The sequence below is a fragment of the Carettochelys insculpta genome, chromosome 1, assembly GCF_033958435.1.
Source record: "Carettochelys insculpta isolate YL-2023 chromosome 1, ASM3395843v1, whole genome shotgun sequence".
NCBI lineage: Eukaryota > Metazoa > Chordata > Testudines > Carettochelyidae > Carettochelys > Carettochelys insculpta.
Window position 1 is genome coordinate 267942741 of NC_134137.1, and position 24041 is coordinate 267966781.

Here is a 24041-nt window from a genome sequence, read left to right on the forward strand (position 1 = left end):
ATCCTGTTCTGAGGACAGGGCTTTTGCGGGGTTCAGAAGCTAGTGGGAACTTTGCTGGAAGATGATAACAGGATCTGACAGACCTCTGTGGGTTGAAGCGGCAACACTGAATTCTTGTGACAATTGTTTGAATGATAGTCTTTCCTGAGAAGTGGAGATGGGGAGTGAAGAAAGGACAGGCGCTACGATGGGCATCTCAGCGTATCACTTTTCAAGCATTAGCTGGGCACGGAACGAACTGCAATGCACTTGTCATGGATATGGCCAGGTTTCCCATGGTCCTATAAAATTTGTTTCCTACTACTAGCCCTGACTCTCAGTGTTCTGTGCTGTTATTTAGCTGTAATGTATCCCTAAATGTCTTCTAAGAGCCCAGTAAGCGGTGGAAGTGTTGGTAATGTGCTAGAAAATATTGACCATGGTCAATATTTCCCATAGTCTGGCAAACCCTCTCATCCAACTCCAGTCAGGGCTCAAGAGTTATAAAGGCACACTTCATTGGAAAGCAAAGGTTGTTCAGCTTTCCAAAACCCTTTTATGTTGGGGGCGTTCAGGGCTTTGGCTGAGCTCATATGAAATCTCTGAACGATTTGCAAACCTTGGGCCCAGATTCAGACAGTTTAACACCCCACTTCCCTCCAAAGCTTGGGGATTTTCATAGCTGGGATTGGGCGGTGGAGCCACTTTTATTTTGAAAAGACATTTGCAACATCAGTTCCTCCCACACTTGTCAGCGAAGCGGGACCCAAGTTCAGAACGCTGTGTTTCCTCACTACAGATGATGGAATTGTAAGCATGTACAGTCCAGCAGCACAGTGGAGCTGCATTGCTTTCATTCCTCCCACTGCTTTAGATTCCAGCCTTGTTTTTGACTGTTGCGGCAGGAGCACAGATCCCCGAGCCCACCTCCTGGTACGTAAAAAGTTTTGGTTCTACTTTAATTCAGACTAAGTTGGTGGTTGGGATGAAGGAAGAGCTCAGCCCTCCTTTCCCTCAAGGATATCTCTGTGGTCTTGCTTCTCCACACATAGTTAGCTTTGAACATGCGGCGGCTATGAGAGTGGGGAGGATGTGCTAGCTGCCTACTTTCAGGGGTTTTTTATTACATAGCTGGAGCTCAGTGCCAATGTTTTATTCATCTCTTCTTGCTTCATTTAGCTGAGGAGGAGAAATAGAGACAGTGAGGAGGAAACTACACACTTTAGCTTAGAGCTAGGAAAGAGAGACAATGATGTAAATAAGGGGGAATCAAATGACTTGTTTTGAAGGTCCACTCAGGCCTGTACTGTGGGGGATAAACCCCATTGTTTTTGTTATTGAACTAATTACTCTCCATCTCTTTGGCCCATTCTGTGCTGCCATGGAGCTGGGTTCCCGCACCGCAGTATTAAGAAATGATGATTACCCTTGTATTGTGTAATGATAAGTTATTTCACAGTCTAAGTGACCTGCTCTGCAGTTATCACACCAGCTCTCTTCTGTGCATTTTTAAAAATGTTCTGCTCTCTTCTGCAGAGTTCAAATCTCCTGCAGGGGGAGGTGTCGGGGGTAGAGGGAGGAGAGGGGTGGGAGAAGGGAAGGGAGGAAAGAGAAAGAGAGTGAAAGAGTGTCATCAGCTTTGGTGTCACAATTTTTCGAGCTCTAACTAGGGTATGCCAAGTTCCCTAGACAACAATAGGGGCTACAGTTCTGTCTGGACCATAGAAAGGTACTGTTTTCTGTTGGTCTGCAGTAGTCTGTTCTGTCCTCTGGTTAGTTAAAGGGCAGCATTAGTGAGTTTCAGATTGAGTCAAATCATTTCCTCTTCAGCTAGCAGTATGGTTTCTGGAATATAAGACCTACGAGGCAGTGAGGCATCTAGAGAGTTGTGAAGGGACCTAGGCTGGGGAAGGTAGCAGAATCCTCAGGGATGCAAAGAGGAAGGCAGATGAGGTGGCAACCTACAGCGGGCCTGGAGGCATTTTTTGTGACACTGCCAGGATGTGGTATTACCACAAACATTATGCTTTGCAAATCTCTTAAGCACAAGGAGAGGGTCAATTTGATGGTAGTTATATTAGTGTTTGCACTGCAGGCCCACCTGGACTGTCAAGTCATTATGAGAACAACACTCAGCCCTTCTGGTAGGAGCCAGTGTTCATTTCTGTGCATGCTGTTGCCTGCATGGAACGGAATCCATGTTTGCATGGAGGAAAGGTTTCTCTAGGGTGAATGATTTCACCGTGTTCTTGCTTAGGGCAGGGTGTGTAGGTGGGATGGGAGGGGAAAGGTTTGCTTTCCAATTAACTGCAGTTTGTGAGGAACTGTGCAGCATCTAAAAAGGACTGTACACTTGAATCTCCATACACGAGGTGTCCCTGATCTGGGAGCACCTGTTGTTTGGGCCCTGTGCATTGCCACTCCCCATTCCCTCCAGCAAGGTAGCGACATGCTTCCCCGAAGGCTGTTAGCAGGGGGGTGCTGCCTGGAAGCGGTGGGGGGACAGCCGCATGTGCCTGTGGGAGCAAGGCGCCAGGTAAGCACCCCGCTCCCATTCCCCCTCATTCCCAGACTCCATAGTGCCCTCCCTGGCCCAGAAATTGTTTTTAATTCAGCAAACCTTGTTGCTGGATCTCAGATGTTGCTGGACAAGAGAATACTGAATTTCAGAAGTGCGACCTGTACAAAGTAATGAAGAGAACTGACCAGGTCCTCAATTGTGTGCATCAGAGTAGCTGTCTGGAAGTTAATGGAGCTCAGCTGATTTTATACCAGCTGGGATTTTGCCCCCCAGTCCAAATTAATTACAGCAGTCTTTCAGCCTAGCTCATGATGAGTACGCTGCTAGCCATTCAGAGGAAAACATTCTGGTATACACTCTCTTGGAACAGCTCATTCAGGAAAATTAACTCATATTGCTGCTGATTTCCATCAGCGTGTTGTTGCGTTAGTAGAATATAGCTGCAAATAGATTAATTAACATTGAATGCATTGATCTACGTTTGGAATCTGCTGTAATTTAAGAAATCCAGGGGGTGTGCTGGACTTGTTCATGCAGTGCAGTTTCTAAGTTGTGCTTTTGCTTTCTCCACATGCTTAGGAAGTGAGTAGCACTCATGATCAAATTTACATTTATCACATGTCAGAGGGGTAGCCGTGTTAGTCTGGATCTGTAGCAGCAACGAAGGGTCCTGTGGCACCTTATAGACTAACAGAAAAGTTTAGAGCATGAGCTTTCGTGAGTTAGACCAGCATCTGATGAAGTGAGTCTGTGCTCACGAAAGCTCATGCTCTAAACTTTTCTGTTAGTCTATAAGGTGCCACAGGACCCTTCGTTGCTGCTATTTATCACATGAGACAGCATCCATAAAACTGATGTTTTGCAAGACATCGTTTAGAACTAGGAAGTACTTTTGTCTCAGTCTGTCTTCCTGCTTCTTTGTCACTGTACTTTCCACTCCCTAATTTACTTATAAGAGTGGGAGTTATTGTATCACTTACAAAAATCTTCTAATTTCAGTATCAGGGCTAAGTTCATTTGTGAAATGATGTGGCCCTCTCTTAATTCATTACAATGATTATGTATTGTTGTATATATTGAGTATTATGTTATATGCAAGTATCCGTGGGAGTAGCCATGTTAGTCTGTATCTGCAAAACTGAGCAGTCCTGTGGCACCTTATAGACTAACAGATATCTATTAGTCTATAAGATGCCACAGGGCTTCTTAATGTTTACGTTACATGCAATGATTTTTTAAAATGTACAAATCAGAATTTATTAAAATACTGTACAGCACTGTGACTAGCTTTTTCAGATAAATGCTCTTAAAATCCATGACAGGTAATACATAAAATCAGACAGTGGGAGAAATTTAAATACACTGGGCCAGAGAGAAATGGTGTATTTTCAGGTGTAATCTGAAAGTGGTGGATATTAAATGAATTACAGGGATTTAGGCAGGTTATTATTTTATGTTGTCAAAATATTCCATCACAACTCTTTCAGTGAAAAATTGAGCTTTCTACTGAATGAAATTTTGCATAAAAATGTCTGCTTTCCTTTGAAAATTGGATTAAAAAAAACCCATAAAATCAAAATCTCAAAAATCAACACTTTTTGCTGCCCAAATTGGGGGATTTTCAGGTTTTCCTTTTTTCAATAGAAAGTCAAAATTTTCTGCTGAACTATTTATCAAAATTTGTCATTCAGAGAGAGAAGAATCCCACTTTCTGTCCAGTGAACACAGATGACAGGAGTTGGAAAGAAGGCTCTGACACGCAGTCATGCCAGACTGGGTAAATGCAGAAAGAAGAGACCAGTGCTAGGCTAACAGAGGGGGGCTGGAAACAGGGAGAGAAGATGTATTTGTTATTACTGAAATGTTGACATTTGGTGAATAAAATTAAAGTTTAATTATTCTGAATAATTTATTCTGCATTTGGAATACCTTATACAGTAAATTCTTTCATATCCAGCAGCCCTGGGTCTGGGAGGTTTCCAGATATTCAAGTATTCTGGAGAATAGACATATATATCTAGCAATGCATAACGCTAAAGAAAAACATGATTAGATATTAAGAAACAAACAGAAATGCATGCCGAGTACTTTCTTTACCAACAACAGTAGTATTGTACACTGCAAACTTACACTGTTATCTATTTGTATTTACTTTCACTATACCATACTTATGGAAAAAGTAATTAAAATTTACTTATGATTAAAATGCCGGTTATTTGAGAGTTCTGGATGATAGAATGCCAGATATGAAAGAGTTTACTGTAATTTACCTTAGGGTAGGTAACTTTCTGTCTTGGTATCATCAATATAAGAAAATTCTTCAAGTACACTAGTACTATTCATTACAAATTGAGGTTTTGATAATGTGAACATTTAAACTCTGTGTTTAACTCTGAAAGTCAGTTCATAGTTGCAGCACCTCTGGGCTCCCAGCCGACAACTACTGCTCTCCAGCTGCCCAGCTCCAAAGGCAGCGTGACAAGCAGAAGCAGTGCAGAAGTAAGGGTCGCAACAACATACCAGGCTATTATTGTCCTCAGTAAGGACAACAATATCTCTGCACATTTGAAGTCATAACAAGTTAAAAATTTAAAGCCTTGCTTGGGCCCCAGCACCACCTTCATTCTATATTAAGCACCAGTATTTAAGTATTCTATCAGTTCTGGAACAAAACCATAATCTAGTGGGAATAGATGGGGGCAAGAAGGAAGAAAGACTAAAAACCTTATCCTTTCTTTCTGAAGAAATAAATCAATCTCAAGGTCTATTTCTCTGACTGTGGCTGAAAGAAAATCATTACAGGGTCCTGGGGAGGTCATACCTAAAATATATAGTCGTACACCCACACAAAAGCAATCCAGCTTGCTCTGTTTTTCTTCTCAGCCTCAGGCCAGAGAAATATTCCTGTATAAAAATGACCAGATCTAGTCTTTGTCCCCACTTGCTAAGAGCCAAAATGAGTGACTGACTCCTCCTCTTTGGTGTTTTATTTGCATCATTTTGAAAGGCGGGGGAGGAAAGGGTGTTTCCTGATATTCTGAATGTACTGAATCTAATCTAATTAAAATAGAAAGAAGGAATTAAGGAAATGCAGCAACACAGCCAGTGCATTCGTAAGTCTGCAGCATGACTCTGGCAGCAACACACAACTCCAGCAGCCTGCACAAATTTTCTTAAAGGAATAAATTAGCAATGACACCACCTCATTTACTTGGTTCAGACTCCCTCTCTCCCTTTTCTGTCCTGTTTGGTTCCTAAGTCTTTGTCATCAGGTAGATATCTTGTTTACTCTTTTGTTTTTTAGTTTTTGTTTTTATCTGTCTTGTATTCTTGGCAGTGCCAGAGGTCATCTTTCTTCCAGTTTGCTACTATCTGCCCTTCATTCATCTGCTGCTTTTGTTTATTATTGATTTTCCTTCCATCCTTTATTTTCTAGAAGCTTTGTCTTTTTTATGTTTCTCTTCCATCTCTTTTCCCATTCTTCCCCCATTTTTCTTCTCCATTTTCCTGCCCCATTCTTTGTTTGCTTGTTTGTTTGTTTCACATATATATGGTTCTAATGTTACCATATTTGACCTTTCAAAAAAGAGAACACTTCTGAGAGGGAGTACATCTGTATACATAACATATTAATACCAGGTGAGTTGGTAGATACTGATACAGATACACTCCCTCTCGGGGGTATCCTCTTTTTTATGTGGTATCTCTAGTTCACCAGCTGTGATGCTGGTAAACTCATCCCCAGCTGCAGCGAGTTTATAGGCAATGCAGCTGAAGAGAGTGGAATGCGGGGTAGAAAGTGACTCTGTGCCAATTTCCTGTTCTGCCCATAATAGGCTAGCCAAAGATCAAAATAGACAGTGGTGTAACCTACAGCATCCTTGGACCAGCCCAAAGTTGCCAGAGATGGGCCCACAATCCTGGCCCTTGATTGCTATTTCACTCATTTTCTTTTTGTTTCTGTTCAGTTAAAAATATGTTTGATTTTTTCTTGGTTTCCTCTCTTTTTATGTAAGTCCTCTCACCAATTTGCTGTCATTCCTCTGCGCTTTGCTGGCTGAGGCAGAGCCACACTGGCTGAGAAAGCTTCTTGCTCCATGGGGGACCCTGGCACTGCCCCCACACACCACATAGTATTTCCTGGTACAGTTTGCATAAAAGTGATGGTCCAAAGCCCATGACAGTCAGTGGGAAATATCCCAGTAACTTTAATGGGCTTTGAATCAGGCTCAGAATGCACATGGGCAGTGGTAGGTCTGCCATCTGGGCCACCTCCCTGGGAACACTGATATGTATCCTAGCTATTCAGAGCCACGTGGCCATAGATTTAACATCAATTTAGTTTGTCTTCAGCCCACTCACATGTGCCGCTCACATAGGTTAACATTTCCCGAAATTCAGTTTCTGGAGGGCATGTGATTGTGAGGGTACAGATAGTCAGGTAGCCTATGAAGGTCTATACTTTAAGAATTTAGGTATATTCTTATCATTTGGCTAGTTGCCAAACAAAGAATCAAAATCAGGTTCTGCCTGTGCGTGTCTCTTCTCTCCTGTAACATTCTTGTTCTTAAGCTAAGGCCTTTGGCTAAGCAGCCGGGGCAGCCTTAAGCTGGGAAACATACTGTCACAACCTCACACCTTGAAAGAAGGGTACATCTGCACTTACTGGGAGATAGACCCAATCAGAGTTGACCTTCTGGTGTTTGATTTCATGTGCCTAGGGTGGACATGCCAAATTGAACTACCAAGGGTCAACAGTTGATCCCTATACTCCTCATTCTTGTGAGGAATAAAAGAGGTTGATGGGAGATTTCTCCATCAACCTTCCTCTGTGAGGACAGCCAGATAAGTTAATCATAAATACATTGATTCCCACTACACAATTGACGTAGCTGGAATCGCATATCTATGATTAACTTTAAGATCTAGCATACAGCTGCTCTAAGGCAATTTGGAGCTGTTAGAAAGGGAATCCAATCTATCACTGCCAGAGAACAGGCAGAGTCTAGAAGGTTTCAAGAAAACATGGGTTGATAGCTTCATTTGGCAAGGACCCACTTACCAATAGTTGGGGTGGAGAAATCTCCATTTTTTTATTTTGTCATTAGAGTCCGTACTTCTCAGTTGTTTAGCTGCCCGGTCTCCATCTAGTTCTTCGACTGATTTTGTCTGCTGTATAATAATTAATTTTGCTGAGTGTAAGGAAATGAAGCTGGTAGGATATTATTGGCTAAATAATCATGTTACAAAATGTTAGGATTGGTTCAGGTTCAGGAAAATTTTTGGTTAAGGTATATTACTTTGTAAATTGGGGACAAACAGGAAGTAAGGAACAAGGAGGGAAATGGAAACTGACTTCATGTTTGCTGGAACCTAACTCCAATAAACATTGAATAGTTTGCATCTCCAGACTTTGGGTATGGCTATTCTCCATTCATGTGAGAAGGAGGAAGGAAGCGGCAGGGATAAGCAGGAGGGATAAACCCTCTTAACAGTGATTTGCAGGCATCTGCTCCATTTCGCTCCAACCTGTAGGGCGTACCCCAGAAGGAGCATCAAAAGCTGCTGCAATATCCAGATTTCTTGGTGGCCACCTGCATTCCATTCGACAACCTGACAGCCACAGTAGAGAACTAAGGAGCCTTTTCAAAAGTATCCTAAATTAATCAGCACCTAATCAGCCAAAAACAGTCATATTGTCCCTCCCAGAAATGCAATGGCTCTTGCTATTGCACACCATGTTATTGAAGAGAATTTCTTTTCTTCTAACATGTATCAGTCCAGCACATTTCCATGTTAGATGTATGTGTGTTCCCTCTTGCCTCTGAACTGCCTATATTCATTACTTTCATAGGGTGGTGTCTTCAAGAGTCACCCTGGGCTAACTGCTCTGGACCTATAAATGGCTTTTGGCTTGCATGGCTTGGAGTTTGCAGTCTGCTAGTGCAAAGGAAACTCATGGACAGTAATCTCTGCTGGGAGTGGTTCCATGAGCAGACAGTGAAATCTTTACCAGGCTGCAACGTGAGGGCAGGGATTCTTTTCAAAGGCAAGGCTGCACTGGACACAGGGCAAACTTTATTTCCATCCTTCAGCATTATCTGCTGTATTGTTAATGATTTGTGTCAACAAAAAGACACCCTTTTGTCCAAACACAGCTGGGGCAAAAATAATCTGCCAGAATATCCTGACATATGTCACTAGAATATTTGGGTGTGAACTAGGTTTTTATTTTTATTGAAAATTTTACAATTTCAATTTTTTCCATTCCTAAATGGGATGGAACAGGATGGGAAAAATGTTTGAAATTACCTGCAAAACTTAAAAATAATATCATTTGGGGTTGATCATAACTTTATTTTTAATAAACTCTGAAAATTTATTTCAAATCTGACATTTAGAAACTTAAAATATACACAAGAGAATTTCATTTCTAAAACTCCAAATGATCCATTCTGAAAATGACCAACTAATAGGCTTTAACATTATTGAAACATTTAATGTTGTTTTTTTTCCCCAAGATAAAATTTCATCAAAACATCTCAATTTCCATTAACATCCTGTTTTTATTTTAAAAAATGAAAATTTCCAATCAGCTATAGTCACTAGATACTTCATTCCATTGATTGGAGGTTGTGGGGAGAAACTAAAATAGTTCAAAAGTTTACTGCGGTGCAGAAGCCATACTAGCATTCATGCAGCTATATAGACCATCACGCCATAGAACTATTTTGTAATACCACAAGATACTGCATGGTGAGTGCAGTGTGTAATTATTGTGTGACACATCATGTTCTTGTCTATTCTATCAACAAGCCAATGCTATTTCAGACAGTGAATAGCGATCGCACAATAGTTTAAATCATTAGGTAGCCCCTTTCTTTTGTACAGTCTACTAACTCAGGATACTACTTTGGGTTATTTTACTATCTGGTCCTTGCTTGCTATCTGATCTGATGTTGAGTGTCTTGTTGAACTGTCTAAACCTGTCCAATGTGGTACTTTGTAGGAATTGGTATGACAATGACAGATGTGTTGAAATACTGCTTTTGGCATTACGTTGTTGCATAGCAAGTTGAATTCACTTCTGAGATATTCAGTGACAGTGCCTTTTTGTAAAAAAAAAAAAAAAAAAAAAAAAAAGATGCTAGTACCCAGCCAGCCAGCTTCCCTGTCCCCTCCTCCCTCAGCCACAGCTGGGGCTGCTGAGGTGCTAGTACTCAGTACCAAAAAAAAAAAAAAAAAAACCACTGCTCGGTGATACCTTATACAATGTCATGACATGTCTTATGGTGATTCTATTGAGTACTGATGGTGATGAGAATGTGATAACAATGCCATGCCATAAAAACTTAGCTCATAACACCCATATCCTGAGTCACCTTGGAGTAGGCAACTAGAAGCCAGAATTTATTTTTGCTTGATTGGAAAAAAAGTCAGATTAACAATGTTTTAACTGTGGGAAAATGCAACCACTATTTGCTGACAGCTAAAATAAATGGTTACAAATTGTTCTTGCTACTGGTTTTTGTTTGTTAGTTCCTTTTGCCTTTGTTGAGGAACATTTAGTGTAACTTCATAAATAAGTTTCTATATGCTTTTCAACGCCTATCTATCCTCTATTCATCCGTTTGTCAATCTTTCCCTCAAGTTTTTAGGGAAGGTCATCACAAAATAGAGGAAAAAGTAGATTTGCAATAGTATTGAACTGCAATATCAAATATGTGAATACGTGGCTGGATTGTTTCTTTTAGCAAAATTTGTCTTCTACTTAAATTTCATCTTTGCTTCCTGGTTCTTTTGCTGTCGTTTATGGTATAATTAAAGGGTGAAGGATTTTGCCAGTCTACACCTCCATGTTTAACTATCAACAATGCTACATGCATATCACTACTTTGCCATTATTGGATAAAGTATTGTCCCTTCACTTTCTTCCCATCTTCACTTTTGCTTCAGAGCTGTGGTGTCCAACACGCTAGCCACTAGTCACATGTAGTTATTTGGCCAAATGAGTGTGACAAGCTGGCTTGAACAGTAAATATATTTTCAGAAAAATGTGGCTAGTTTGTTATAGCAGTTGCCATTATAGTGGCCGCTATTTCAGAATTGGATGGGCACTATTGCTTTAGAGTTTACTGTAGTGATTTTGCTTGAAGTTTTCCCTACTTCCCAGGTGCTCTTTCTCTCTCTGTCTGCCATCTGTTAGGAGTTGCATCTAGCAGCTTTAGAGAAATAACTATAGGCTTTCAAACAAATTTAACCAGCAAGGAACCATGGCACTGCGGAATAGGGCACGGTCTTTAACCCCTGAGCCTGACACATCTGAGGCAAATCGCAAGACAGAGTGTGACATAGGTGAGTGAGGCCCCTACTGTTTCCTGTTCTCCTGACAGCCCCCATCACGGATCTTGTCAGGCAGTCGACTCTGTCCTCCTGTAAAACAAAATCTGAGACCAGAATTTTAATTACACCTACATTCTCCAAAGGAAACAAGTTTTCATATTTCATTAAAATAGTTTCCTGGTCAGCAGATGAGGAGAGTTTTGAAGCCTATGGCTGCACTGAAACCATGGATGCAACAGCATGACAAACCACCTCTAACATGTGAAGGTTCCTATCCTATCTCCAACACGGCTATGAAATGGCCCGTTTCTGTAACAGCATTTTTCAACAGGGTTGACAAGCCAAAATTTCTGTTGGTATAGGGTATGAAGTGAAATTCTTCAGTGTTGTGGCTATAATGAATTTAAAGCCTGTCTTTTAAGCAAATAAATTGACTTGTGCTATGCATATGATCCTTTCATACAACAGCCCAGATGTCTATTTCATTTGGCTATGTGAGGTGGCATTCCATGTGTAGAGTTTTGCATGAGTAGATTGGCATCTCACAGGACAGTGTTAACACTGACCTCCTTTATAAGATATTTTGAGACGTACAGATGAAAAAAACACCATATAAGGACTTGATATTTTATTTATTTAGTTTATTTATTTGAGGTGGTTAGGAGCAGGTAGAGACAGCAAAACTACACATCTAATATATTATGCATTTCCTTTTGAAACATCATGCGCACATGCTTCCCCCTTACCCTACCCCTTGCTCAGCACCACACATACCACAGGGTTCAGAGTATTGAAGGAGTTATCAAGAGAGACCTCTTCACCAGATGACCTATTTTTTGAACATACTGGTTTGTTGGTGGATGCCCTTTTCAAAAGGTGGTCCTATATAAGCTCATAAGAAAAATGATAAAAATTCAATCCAGGGTAGGACTGTATCCAGCTATGGCCAATTAATCTCCTCTTTCTAACTGGACAGCCCCAGTGGACAAAATCTTAGAACTCTCTTGAAGAAGAATTATCAGAGGGGTAACCATGTTAGCCTGTATCTTCAAAAACAAAAAGAAGTCCTGTGGCACCTTATAGACTAAAAGGCTGTTTCTACACATGCCACTTTTAAAGAAAGTGGCATGCTAATAAATGGCCCAAAATATGCTAATGACACATGGATGCAAATTCCCCACACCTCGTTAGCATAAGGTCACATGGAGTCTGGATTTCAAAGCAATGTGTAGAAGCACCGCCACTGCGGGGTCTTCCGGAAGGAAGGCCTCCTTCCAGAGGCCTCTTCTTCCCAAAAATTTTTTGGAAGGAGGCCTTCCTTCCAGAAGACCCTCGGGGCCCACGCTTCTACACGTTGTTTTGGAGTCCAGAACAGCGTCTTCTGGACTCCAAATCATGTGACCTTATGCTAATGAGGCACAGGGAATTTGCATCCGTGCTTCATTAGCATATATCGGGCCTTTTATTTCGGAGAAAGTGGCATGTGTAGAAACAGCCGCAGATATTTTGGAGCCCCAAAATATCTGTTAGTCTATAAGGTGCCACAGGACCTCTTGTAGTTTTTGAACAAGAATATCATCCTGGGACCATCTAAAAATATTGCTCCAGAGAAAAGAGGCTTAGATCTGAAATCTGTCCTTAGTTTGCTTTTTATGGTGCCTTTTGCCTTTGCTAAGCAAATACTGGGCATGCTGGTATCCTTACCTAATCCTTCCTGTGCTAGTCAGTTCATTTCATCGCTGGCTTTTTCTCTAGTTTCTTTCCTGACCCGGGCAGATAGTTGCATGACTTATAAGGTGATTATAACAATAAGGGAACATAACATTTGTATTCCATTTTGCTTATAACTATTTAAGCAGAATATTTTGCAACACTGAGTTTGCATGGTGACTCGCTAAGTTATTGGATAATACCAGCATCACCTCTGAAATGAGTAATTTGGTTGTACAATTTACTCCTTTTAATGTTTTAGATTAATATTGACCCTTCATGGTATTCAGGCAAATCCTAGCCCTTATAGAAATCACTTCATACTTTGAGACTGCAGAAGGATGTGATTCAGTACAGTGAAAAGCCCTCCAGTTAGAATGCCCACCAGTGACTACTCATTAGTTCAATAGCAGACAGAGAGTCAATATGTACAATAGATTCTGGCTGGACTCATGCAATGTGCAGAAATCTAACATTAGAAGTTGCCACCATGTGGGACACCTTGGCCCTACTGATGCCCTGGGAAATTTGCCTTTGTCTTCATGAACCCAGGATTTAGTCCCACAATCGTGTGGATGGCACGTACTTGACAATATCTTTCCTCAGACTAAAACAGGATGAAATTCTGCAGGAAATCAGATTTCTTTTCCCTTGTAAAGTCTAAGCAGGCTGGATAGCCATAAAGTATTTGATTGTCTTTGGGTGAAATCCTGGCCCCACTCAGATAAGTGAGAGTCTTGCCACAGACTTTAATGAAGCCAAGATTTCACCCCAAGTATTGCAGATTAAAAAATACTCATCTCTCACCTTGTTTATTTGATTTACTACCTTTAACAGACATGAAATTTCTCAACTGCTGTCAATGCTGTGGAAATTATTCTTTCAATGCAGCTCCCTTCTTACACATAGGGAAATCACTCATGTCACTAGGAAAAACTAAATTGAATTATTCACAGTAGTATCTTGAGGAAACACAGGATTTTCAAAGCGTCTGGAAAACACCGTTATCCACCTACACTCTCATGTGCTTCAATTGGTTGGAGCGGATGGTGCTCAGCACTTTTCAAGATCATGCCGCAAACAATAATACCACACCCTCTCAAAAAAAAAACCCAAAACCCTCACATATCAGATATGTTTACTATAGGAGTTGGACTGGTAATCATAGTGGTCTTACATTTACATGCCACCTTTCAGCTGTATGCAATTATAAAATACAGTACTAATGACATATACAATCCTATGCTTCACCCAACACTGAAATACAGCTACTTCTGGAGCGAAACATTTCAGAACACACAACATTGTGACAGCAGAAATGAAGAATACTACTACATCCAGTTGTAAATCTGAGGGCAGAATTTTAGACATAGGAACATAATTACCCAGCTTGCAGAATAGTATCAACAAATCTGATCTCCCAAGGACAGCATGTTCACTTCCTAGAGTGGAAGAGGTCTTTTGAGCCATTCGTATAGATTCTCAATATTTGTGGGCTATGGAGGTAGCTTTATCTGGTCTTTATGAAAAAAACAAACCAACAATCATGTAGCACTTTAAAGACTAACAAAATGATTTATTGGCCTTTATGAGCTGCAGTGAGAAATACCATAAGAGAGGTATTTAAGGGAGCCAGTAGGGAAGAATAAAGAAGAAAAATGATAAAAGTAATTTCTGTTTCATGCTGTTAGCCTGTGGAATAGGATTCCAAAAAAATCAAGATTTTATCTGAACAATGAGAACATGCAGCTATAATAGTAAATATTTAACTCCCTCTTCCCAGTTAAAACAAACACAAAGCTATGGTTTTGGAAGGGATATGAACTCTACTGGCTCAGGGAATATGCCAATCTCTGTCTGCTGGTCGATGGTGGCAGAGGGGAGGGGGCAGTCTGGAAAAGTTCTCCTTGGGATCAAACTATACCATGACTCTCTGCAGTGAATTTTTGACCCCTCTTCTAAAACAGCTGGTGCTACCCTGTGTTGGAAGCCTGGCATTTAAATCCTCCTGTGCAACAGGGAAGCCTAGAGACATCCCTCCCGCCATCCACTCTGAGATATTTAAAACATACTGAAAGAAGCCTAAATTCAGAGCTTTCCATCTGTTTCTATTCTCCAAAGAAGCAATCATTTTAGGCTTTCACTGGTAAGTCTATCTCTTTGTGCCAGACAGAAAATGCTGAACAAACTTTTTCTGATGCTACATTTGAGCCTAATATACCCTGGAAGTGACAAGACTGTAAGTGAAAGTAACTGAATGTAACATAAATTGCCTTTTTTTCTGTGATATAATGTGTTACTGCCAGTCTGACTACAGCACATTTGAAGAGTTTGTTTATGGTTCCTCAAGGGATGGGGTGGAGGCAGGAGAGCCACGTGAAAAAGAGACAAGGATAGGGAGAACATGAATTTTAATCTTAATGTATCTTCTGACTGAACCACTACTTTATGGAAGGAGCTTCCACTTCCTTCCAGACTTTCTGATGTTGAAACGTTGACTGGCCAGATTGCTGCCCATTGAAAATGGAATAAAACCCACTAAATCTACACTCCTGTTATCTAACAAAGTAATCAAAGGACTGCTGGTGCTTCCGAGAAAGCTTTCAAAAACATGCAGCTTAGTAGCAGTTTAGATGATCTATCAGGTACTATGTCTCTTTTTCTTTCTTCTGAGTCATCTTCCCCTGATCCTGATTCTGCCACACTTTCTCAACACAGTATCCTTTGCCCCTAAACCAGGGCTCTCAACCTTTGCAGACTACTGGAGCCCTCTCAGGAAACTGATTTGTCTTGCAGAACACCAAGTTTCACCTCACTTAAAAACTACTTGTTTATACAATCAGACATACGAATGTGCCTCAGCACACTGTTTCCAAGACATTGCTTATTTTTGTCATTTTACCATAGAATTATAAAATAAATGAATTGGAATATAGATATTGTCCTCACATTTTAGCAAATTGCATGTAGAGTGTACAAGCAAGTCATTCACCATATGAAATTTTAACTTGTACTGACTTTGCTAGTTTTTTTTTTTTTATTGAGCGTATTGAAAAGTTAGGCAAATAGCTAGATGCATTGATGTACCCCCTGGAAGACAGATGTGTTTGTGCATACCCCTGATTGAGAACCATTGTCTTAATAGTCCCATGTATTTTGACATGGGTCACTGTAGGACCAAAACTCCAGTCATCTGCAAAGGTAGGGCAACTCAAGCATTAACATGCTACTCAGTAATAGTCCTATGTATTTAAATAGACCAACTCTAGGAATAACCTGCTAGCCTTCAAAAGGCTTACTCTAGGAGTAAATTGCTGCTCTCAGCAATCATACATATTTCATAGGGCTTTCCAAAGAATAAGATACTATGCAGGATGTGTAGGGATGACAGTAGCCAGCTTATTTTGTGTGGCCCTGATGCTGAAAGGAATTTGAACTCCTAGCTTTCATTGATGTCAGTGGAAATTAGGAGCCTAAATATCTTTCTGGACTTTATCTCTGTGTTTGCTTGAAATTTCTGTGACCCTGTGTACAGAAGTCAGGTTTTTTGTAGGTTAGGAGTTCATTAAATTCTGCTGTTTATAGTCATTAGTTACCTCTTTTCTGCCATGGTAATAACCTCTACCACCACAAATGATAAGGTTGTAAACAGAGAAATTGCAAAACTGTCTAATTTAGAAACTAACATTTTCTCCAGGTAACACATTTTGAAGAACTCCGTGAGCCATGACCAGGAAAGAATACTGTAAAAAGTAGAAACATTGTTTATTGGCATGGATTAGCCATCATCTTTATATAGTCAGATTCTGCAAATAGTCTTATTGCTACCAACCAGATATAAATCTACGCAATGCAAAATGACTATGACAGATAGTAGTAGCTCAATGGCAAGCTCACTCTTTTCCATTATTGGAGATTGTATATACACCTCTGCATTATCCAGGAAAAAAAAATAAAACCTCAGTGTTTGAGTGGGAGTTGGGCTATGCATTCACGCAAACATGCGTGGAACTGGATACCCCCATATATTTCTCTGTGAGCTATCTTACACAGGATATAATGGAGAATATGCTGTAAAATGTACACAATAACTTTCAGGTGCAATGGAAAACTAGGATACTTTATCTGTCAATCAATCAGCTGAAACACTATGTAAGTGGAAATCATTAAGCTGAGTCTTCACATATGGATGATTTCCTAATGCTTTTTTCATTTGAAGATGTAGTAGTGAAAAGGCAAGCTGGAAAGTTTTAGAAGGATAGTTGTAGGCAGGAGAAAGATTTGAGAAGGGTGTGACGAATGAAGAATTACTGGGAACATCGAACGGCATAGGAAGAACAAAACAATAAGTTGAGATAGTGGTAATGCCAGGAAATTTTATCAGAAGATTTCAACTGAGTTCCTCAATGGCATCTCAACTTCTTGGAGCCAGGAACTCAACTGGAGCTTGGTAGGGGGCTTTAGCTAGATCCTGTGTCTGACCACCTTTATGAAATATGACAGAGCCTCCTCTTTGAGAGAACTTTCTCACTCCACTCATAAGCACCTTCACAACAATTGCTCACTTCTCCTCACCGCCCAAAAGCCATCCCATGCCACATAGACCTATGTACAATATAAAAAGTGTCAAGAGCCAGGGTTTCCTTGAACTCCACTAGGAGCCTCATTATTATCAGTGTCAGGGGAAAGGTGGCACTCAAAGCCCAAAACAGATGGGTAGATGCTACTTCTAGTCATCCACGTACATCACATTGCAGAAAGAATAGGCAAAAGCAAGTTGTAGAAAAAGTGTGGTGAGAGAGACAAAGGAATGCATAAGGAACGGAAGCAATGGGACAGAAAGTGGCAAGTAATGGACTCTTCTACGTGGTGGGGGTGAAGAGGAGCTCTCCCACCACTTGGAGGAAGCGCTGTCTACATAAGTTCATGGTTCGACACCATGGATCTCCAGGTGGGTCAAGATTATAGAGATACACCAACCTGGAGGACTCCATGCTGTCGAGCTGTTCACATGCAGCGGAAGCCAATGACTCCTTCTCAGCTACTGGGTCATTTTCTCTGTCCCCCACTGAAGCTCTTCTGATTAATTCATGTCCGTCCAAGTTGGTGGGTATTATCCAGCTGGGAAATCAAAAACCCATCCTGCAGACAAGAAGCAATGCATCACTACAACTTGCGGATACCTACATGATGTTAACATGAGGATAAGGTCATGTTATGAGTAATCTCCAAGGAAGATCTGTGGAGTTTCTTCTACTTTCTTCTGAACCAAGTGGCTCTGGGTATTACCAGAGTCAGAACCTATGTAAACCAGTGGCCTGTTATGTATGGAAATTCTTAGGTTCCTAGGAGGATAATGATGACATCATAAATAAGGTAATCCCCTTTTCAATGCTGTTCAAATATGATATGGATGTGTCCTTCTGAGAATTAACCCAAACTTTGTCTACAAACAGTATCATATTTTGTACCTGAAAACAAATGCCTTTATGTATACTACATTCATGTTGACTCCTGAGCCATTTGCCTGGGTCTAACGTCTCTCAAGGTGTGTCTAGATTTGCACTTGATCAACAAAACTTTTGTTGTTCATGGGTGCTTAACCTACCTCTCTCCTCCCCCTCCTATTAACCCCCCCACACACACACAACCTCATTAATGACAACATTTTGCTATGGCAAGTGAAAATGTGAATGCTGCTTTGTTGGCAGAGGCACTCTCCTGCCTGCGGAGCAAAACCCCCCTCACGAGGGGTAAGAAGTATTTTGTCAGCAAAAGTGCCAACAAACAGCATTTTCACATGTCAAATTTTAGAAACAGGACTGTGGTGTCACACCCTTGTTGCTAAAAGCTGTGTAGTATAGATACAGCCTAGGTGAGCAAGGGCATTTTGTACCGTATATGGCTGGAAGGTCAGACGAAGAGGGGGGGATGAAAACACTTGCTTAGTTCAGCCAGCCATGGGCCTCATCAGCTTGCTCTGCTCGTGAGCACCTTGGCACTCCGGGGAGGGTGAAAGTAGGATTGGTTTAAAGAATTGCCAATGGCAGAAGTGGGTTCATTGCTTACAAGATGTGCCCATTACATTTCTCAGTATCAGAGAAGTAGCCGTGTTAGTCTGTATCTTCAAAAACAAGAAGTCCTGTGGCACCTTATAAACTAACAGATATTTTGGAGCATAAGCTTTTGTGGACAAAGACCCGCTTCATCAGATGCATGAGTGGAGGAGTGAGTTCAGAGGAGTATTTAAAGAGTGGGGTTCCAGTAAAAGGGAGGGCCAGAGCTGACAAGTCTATTCAGTCAGGGTGGGAATGGCCCATTAGTGGTAGTATACATCAAGAGAAGAGAAAACAAGTCAGATCAGTCAGGGGGGATGTGGCCCATTTATATTTCTGTTCTCCCTTGCAGAACAGTTTCTATCTTTTGGGGGTGGAAATGGAAGGGAGGTGGAGAGGAAAAAAAGGAAGGAAAATAAACAAGTGCAAGTATCGAATGAAGCAAGACATTCTGGTGCATGCTGCATCCAACGGTCACTTACATATGGCCGGGCTGCCACTGACAAGCAATTTAAAGTGATGGATTTTTCATGGGCTTCTGACTTTTTTAAAAGGTGTTTTTACCTTTTTTCTTTGGTGGGAAGAGCGGGTGCTTTGCGGGAGAGCAGTCTTTGGGGAAGCAGGGTGAATGACTCCCAGAGGCGAATAATGCATCTGTGTTATACTGTATTGATGGTGAGTGGCCGTGCAGTTACTTAGAATTACAAGCTCTCTTACACTCCACTTGGCTCAGAATGTTTTCATGTGCCGTGCGAATTTGTAAACCTTGCTCTTAAAACTGCTGGTAACGTCTGGGGAGAGGAGTTGGCTGATCATCATAGGGAGCGGAGTCAGTGTAGTGCTCACTTTCGCCTGAGCCATTAGCCTAGTGCTGTACCAACAAGGGGGAAAGGAAAGTCCTCTCCAAAGCAATCTTCAGTCAGTATACACACCAGCCAGAGAAAGTGGGCGTGCGCACAGGGCAGGGTTTCTCACCGGTGACCTTATGTGACAAAGGAACATGTTTGATTCCAAAGTGGCTAAAAGTCACCGACACATTCCAAGTACTTGTTCCCCTCATGCGAATCAGAAACTCGCACTCCCAGCACATAAGCCACGCTACAGTTATTCAAACCGGTCTTGCAATGCAATGAGTTAGATGCTGCTGTGCAGTGACTATGGGGGCTGAGGCTGCAATCGCTGGGCATTTTCAGGAACAGTGCTCCCACAGTCCAGCCTAGTCAACCTATTTCATGAAAGGGAGACTAATGGCCAGGACATGAGGCTTGTCTTTGGAGGACGGAGGGGAATTACGGTTTGTTTGTTTGTCTCCTCTCCCCCCAGGTTACCTCTAAAAATGGATCCTTACTGGCTCAGACTGCTTTGAAAAGATATCACCTCTAAATTAACCCGTTTCTCTTATTTTTGGTTTTTATTTTTGGATTGCAGTAAGTATTTGTATTACAATCCAACCAAGCAGCTGATTATTCAATACGTTGTACCTGTAGATTTAATCACAGTGGCTCTCTGTGTGGATGCAGAAGGCTTTTTAAAGGAAAGAAATAAATGAAGAGCTATGTTTTGAAGCCAGAAAAGGCTATTTTCATTGTTTATGGAACAAACAACATATGGATATTTGTTAACAGGCTGAGTCGCCCCAGCTGATACATTTAGCTGGTGAGATACTCAGCACATGCTGCAACAAGCTAATCAAGTTGCTCATTTCAACCTGCCAGTTTTAGAAGGGAAATAAATTTGTCCTTTTGCTTTTGGAGTGGGCTGGGAAACCTGTTTAACAAACTGCACTGAAGGGGTCAGAGTTTGGCCCATCTTAACAGAGGGTGTTCAACACTCCCTCTGCTCCTTCATGTTAGTGCTCCCCCCGCTGCACAGAATTATAGGAATATTGTGATAATTTCAGCCTGTCGCACCCCACTGCAGGGGAGGCAGAAGGGAGTGGAGAGAGATTTGGCCCCACCTTTCCCCATGCAAGCTAGCTGAGGGAAGGACTTCATTAAAACGCATCCCTCCGTGGTGAGGGGATAAGGAACAGTGACTTTGATTGCTTCTGCAGCCGTGCTATCACTACCGCCCTTTTCCAACGGCACTGAGTGATGGCTACATCTAGTCCTGAATGATTCCTTTTATGCTGAGTGCAGCTGTAGCTGTGTCAGCCCCAGAATACAAGACAGACAAGATGAGGGAGGTAGTATCTTTGTTTGTTTGTTTGTTTGTTTTGGACCAATTTGTGCTGGTAAGAGAGCTCACTGACCTTCTCTGTCTCTACCTCCATTTTCTTAACACATGTGAACCTCCCAATCCAGGTGTCCCTGGTCTTGGAACACGGGTGCTTTGGACCCTGAAGGGGGAGGAGGAAGCAACTCTGGGCACTGCCACGTAGCTGGGGGAGCAGTCGTGCAGTGCAGCATGGCTTTGGAAGCTTTTCCCTTTCCATCTCCAGAGCAATGAGGGCAATGCCTGGGAATGGTGCAGGGCTTGGAGCCACATGTGCCCCCAGGAGTGGGGTGCAAGGTAAGCACCCCACCACCTTCCCCTCATGCCCAGACCCTGCACTCTTACCCGCAGTGCACCCCTGCACCCTTCATCCATCCCAGACTCCACACCTCCAGCTGCCTTCATTACAGCAAACACTCATGGTCTGGGAAGTACCAGAATGTGACATTGTTTATTTCCCACGGTTGCCAGATTAAAGAGATCCAAGAGTATAAACATCGACCGTGGCATCTTGGCCCAGGTCTCATTCTGGGGATTATCCAAGCTCTGTCTCGTTGGAGATTCTCACTGCAGCACACTGCTGTAGATCATTTCAAAGGGTGTGACATTTGCAGAGGCTAACAACAAAGAATGAGAGGATTTAAAATGGAGGAAAGGTATACAGTACTGCTAACTCCAAACCTTCGAAAATAATAAGTCAGCCCACTCTCCCTCCCCAAAGACACAATTGGTTTAAAAAGCATAAACCATTTTTTTAATAATTAGCTTGGGGTTCTTGTTATTTACCCCATAGTGTGTGAGCATTTAGTCTTCACATGTTCAAAGTTTCCTCTGCAGTCATAACATGACAAGAAAAGTGAGACCATTGTAATGACCTGATTCCGGGAGCTGGGGCTTTAAATAAAACACCTGGCATTACAACACTTGTGATAAAATCATCCAAATTATCAGCACTGGATTTGACCTTCCTTGACCTATAGAGCCCTCCTCTGATGTGTGGGTGTTTGGGGTTTTGCTTTCTCTTTTTTAGAAAAACAAATGCTTTTTTAGTGTTTTTAGTGGTCCGTCCTCTGTATTCTGTATTCTGAGCAGAGCATTCATGGGTTCTGAGTGAACTAGAGATCTTTTGAAATCTAAAACTCTGATTGCAGCTGACTTGTCTATTATCAGACAGGGAAATTAATAAAGAGGAAAATAATACAGGATGGGACAGCTTTAGAAGTGAGTACAGAGCCTGTTCCTTGGCTAGATTGATACTGTCCCTTGCCTGGGATAGGTGCATGTAGGGAAGCAGCCTACCTATTCTTTTGGCCCCTGCACAAAGACCAACCACAGTTTTTGTCCCTCTGTCCTTCCACAAAGGCTGTTCTGCAGTAGTGTCTTTAGGCCTTGGACATTCCAGAAGAGGGAGATGGAGTGTCTCTAACTGACTTCCCCCTCTTTACCACTTGCACATCTGGTCAGCTGTGCTCACGGTATGTTCTGCATGTCTGAAGATCTGTACGCTGAGGCTATGGTTGCACTAGTGAGTTTTGCCAACAAAACCGGTGGAACATCCACACACAAAATGCATTTCATTGGCAGTTTGTCAGCAAAACCCAGCACTTTTGCTAGCAGCGTTCTGCCTCTGAGCCATGGGGCAGAATGCTGCTGTCCATAGATACAGTTGACAAAAAAAGCTGTATGGACAGTCTGGCGGGGAGCTTCTCTCAACAGACAGGGCATCCAGAACAACGGGCAGCCCTGTCTGCTGTGCTTTTGGGGGTCTGTTTTGTCCAGAGCAGCCAGGAAGTCCAGACGCTCTGTTGACATAGCGGAGTTCTCTTCGGATTGGCTTTTGTGTGTGGCCGCACTCTGTCAACAGAAGTTTTTGTCAGGAAATCTTTTCCAACAGTAACAGCAACGAAGGGTCCTGTGGCACCTTATAGACTAACAGAAAAGTTTTGAGCATGAGCTTTCGTGAGCACAGACTCACTTCACTTCAGCATCTGATGAACTGAGTCTGTGCTCACGAAAGGTCATGCTCAAAACTTTTCTGTTAGTCTATAAGGTGCCACAGGACCCTTTGTTGCTGTTACAGATCCAGACTAACACGGCTACCCCTCCGATACTTTTCCAACAGTGACTCCTGTTGACAGCATGCTGTAGCATAACTATAGCCTATGACAGCTGTGCTTCTTCATGACTAGGGTGGAAGCACACTGTTGCCCAGTGCCAGGATGTAGCTAAATATCAAAGATGTGCACTTAAAATCTTTGTGATGTCCTATAAAGTGCGCATGCAAAGGCTGCACTTCTTCCTCCACAGTATACGTTCTTGAGAGATTTCTGCTTCACTTACTGACCAAACCAGGTTAGTCTGTCGTTAGCAATGTAGAGTTATTACAATCTACAAGAATGTTCTGACATCTGCATCATAAGCAAAATTGTAAGGTTCTGATCATTGCATTATCATTACTGGGGATGAGGTAAATGCCAGGAAGACAATAACTCAGTGTTGGACACAAAGCTGGATTTGCAGGTTGTCAGATCATCTCTTGACTTTCACACTGAGCAATTACAACCGAGAAATCAATGCAAGGTAGCAAAGTTGGAATGGAATCCCACAGAGGTCACTTTTGCAATCACTTTTGTGTTTACCACCGGGCTCCAAGTTAGGCAACAAGCTGGTATTAAATGATTCTGTTTCCAGAAGAAATGTCGCTGCATTTGTTCACTTTAAGTTCTGCCCTGTGTATTTAATGGACAGGAGGGAACCTTTGGGCTAAATCTGCACTAATCACAGAGGACTGAGGATTTGTCTAACAATTGTCCAAACAGTCTCATGTACTTCATCAAGGCTTTCTAATCCCAATAGAAAAATAATCATAATAAATTATGATGTTTTTCCAGCAGAACTGTGTGATGGTGTCTCTCACTTATGGCTGAAACCTGCATAGCTGGACTCCTGCTCCGAGTAGTGGCTAAATCCAGCTTAGCTGCAGGAGTGGGAAGATAATGCTTGAGGAGCATTGTGGCCATGTCTCGTACTTTCTTATTCTTAACACCCAAAGTTGGGAGCTGTTTTAACTTGTAAGCATTGCCTCTCAGTAATCCTCAGTATAACTTTTATGATGAAATATGAAGGGAGAGAGTGATGGACAGTGTGACTCAGTGACAGAGCTATTAAATTCTTGCAGCTGGATAGACAGCTGTTGCTGCTGACCCAGATGAGCTGCT

The 24041-nt window shown here is 41.8% G+C and overlaps 1 protein-coding gene across 8 annotated transcripts in view; it reads left to right on the top strand.

The window, feature by feature from the left end:
* The window catches only part of CHRM2 (cholinergic receptor muscarinic 2), a 128045-nt gene that overhangs the window by 12777 nt on the left and 91227 nt on the right, over positions 1 to 24041 (top strand). For 2 of the 8 annotated variants that reach the window (XM_075006851.1, XM_075006869.1), the window contains exon 1: positions 794 to 912. The exons of 5 other annotated variants lie outside the window; for them this stretch is intronic. The gene's annotated coding sequence lies outside the window, so the exon portion shown is untranslated. Of the gene's footprint in view, positions 1 to 786; positions 913 to 24041 lie in introns of those variants that run through there. One more of the 8 variants, XM_075006860.1, reaches the window with a different exon arrangement.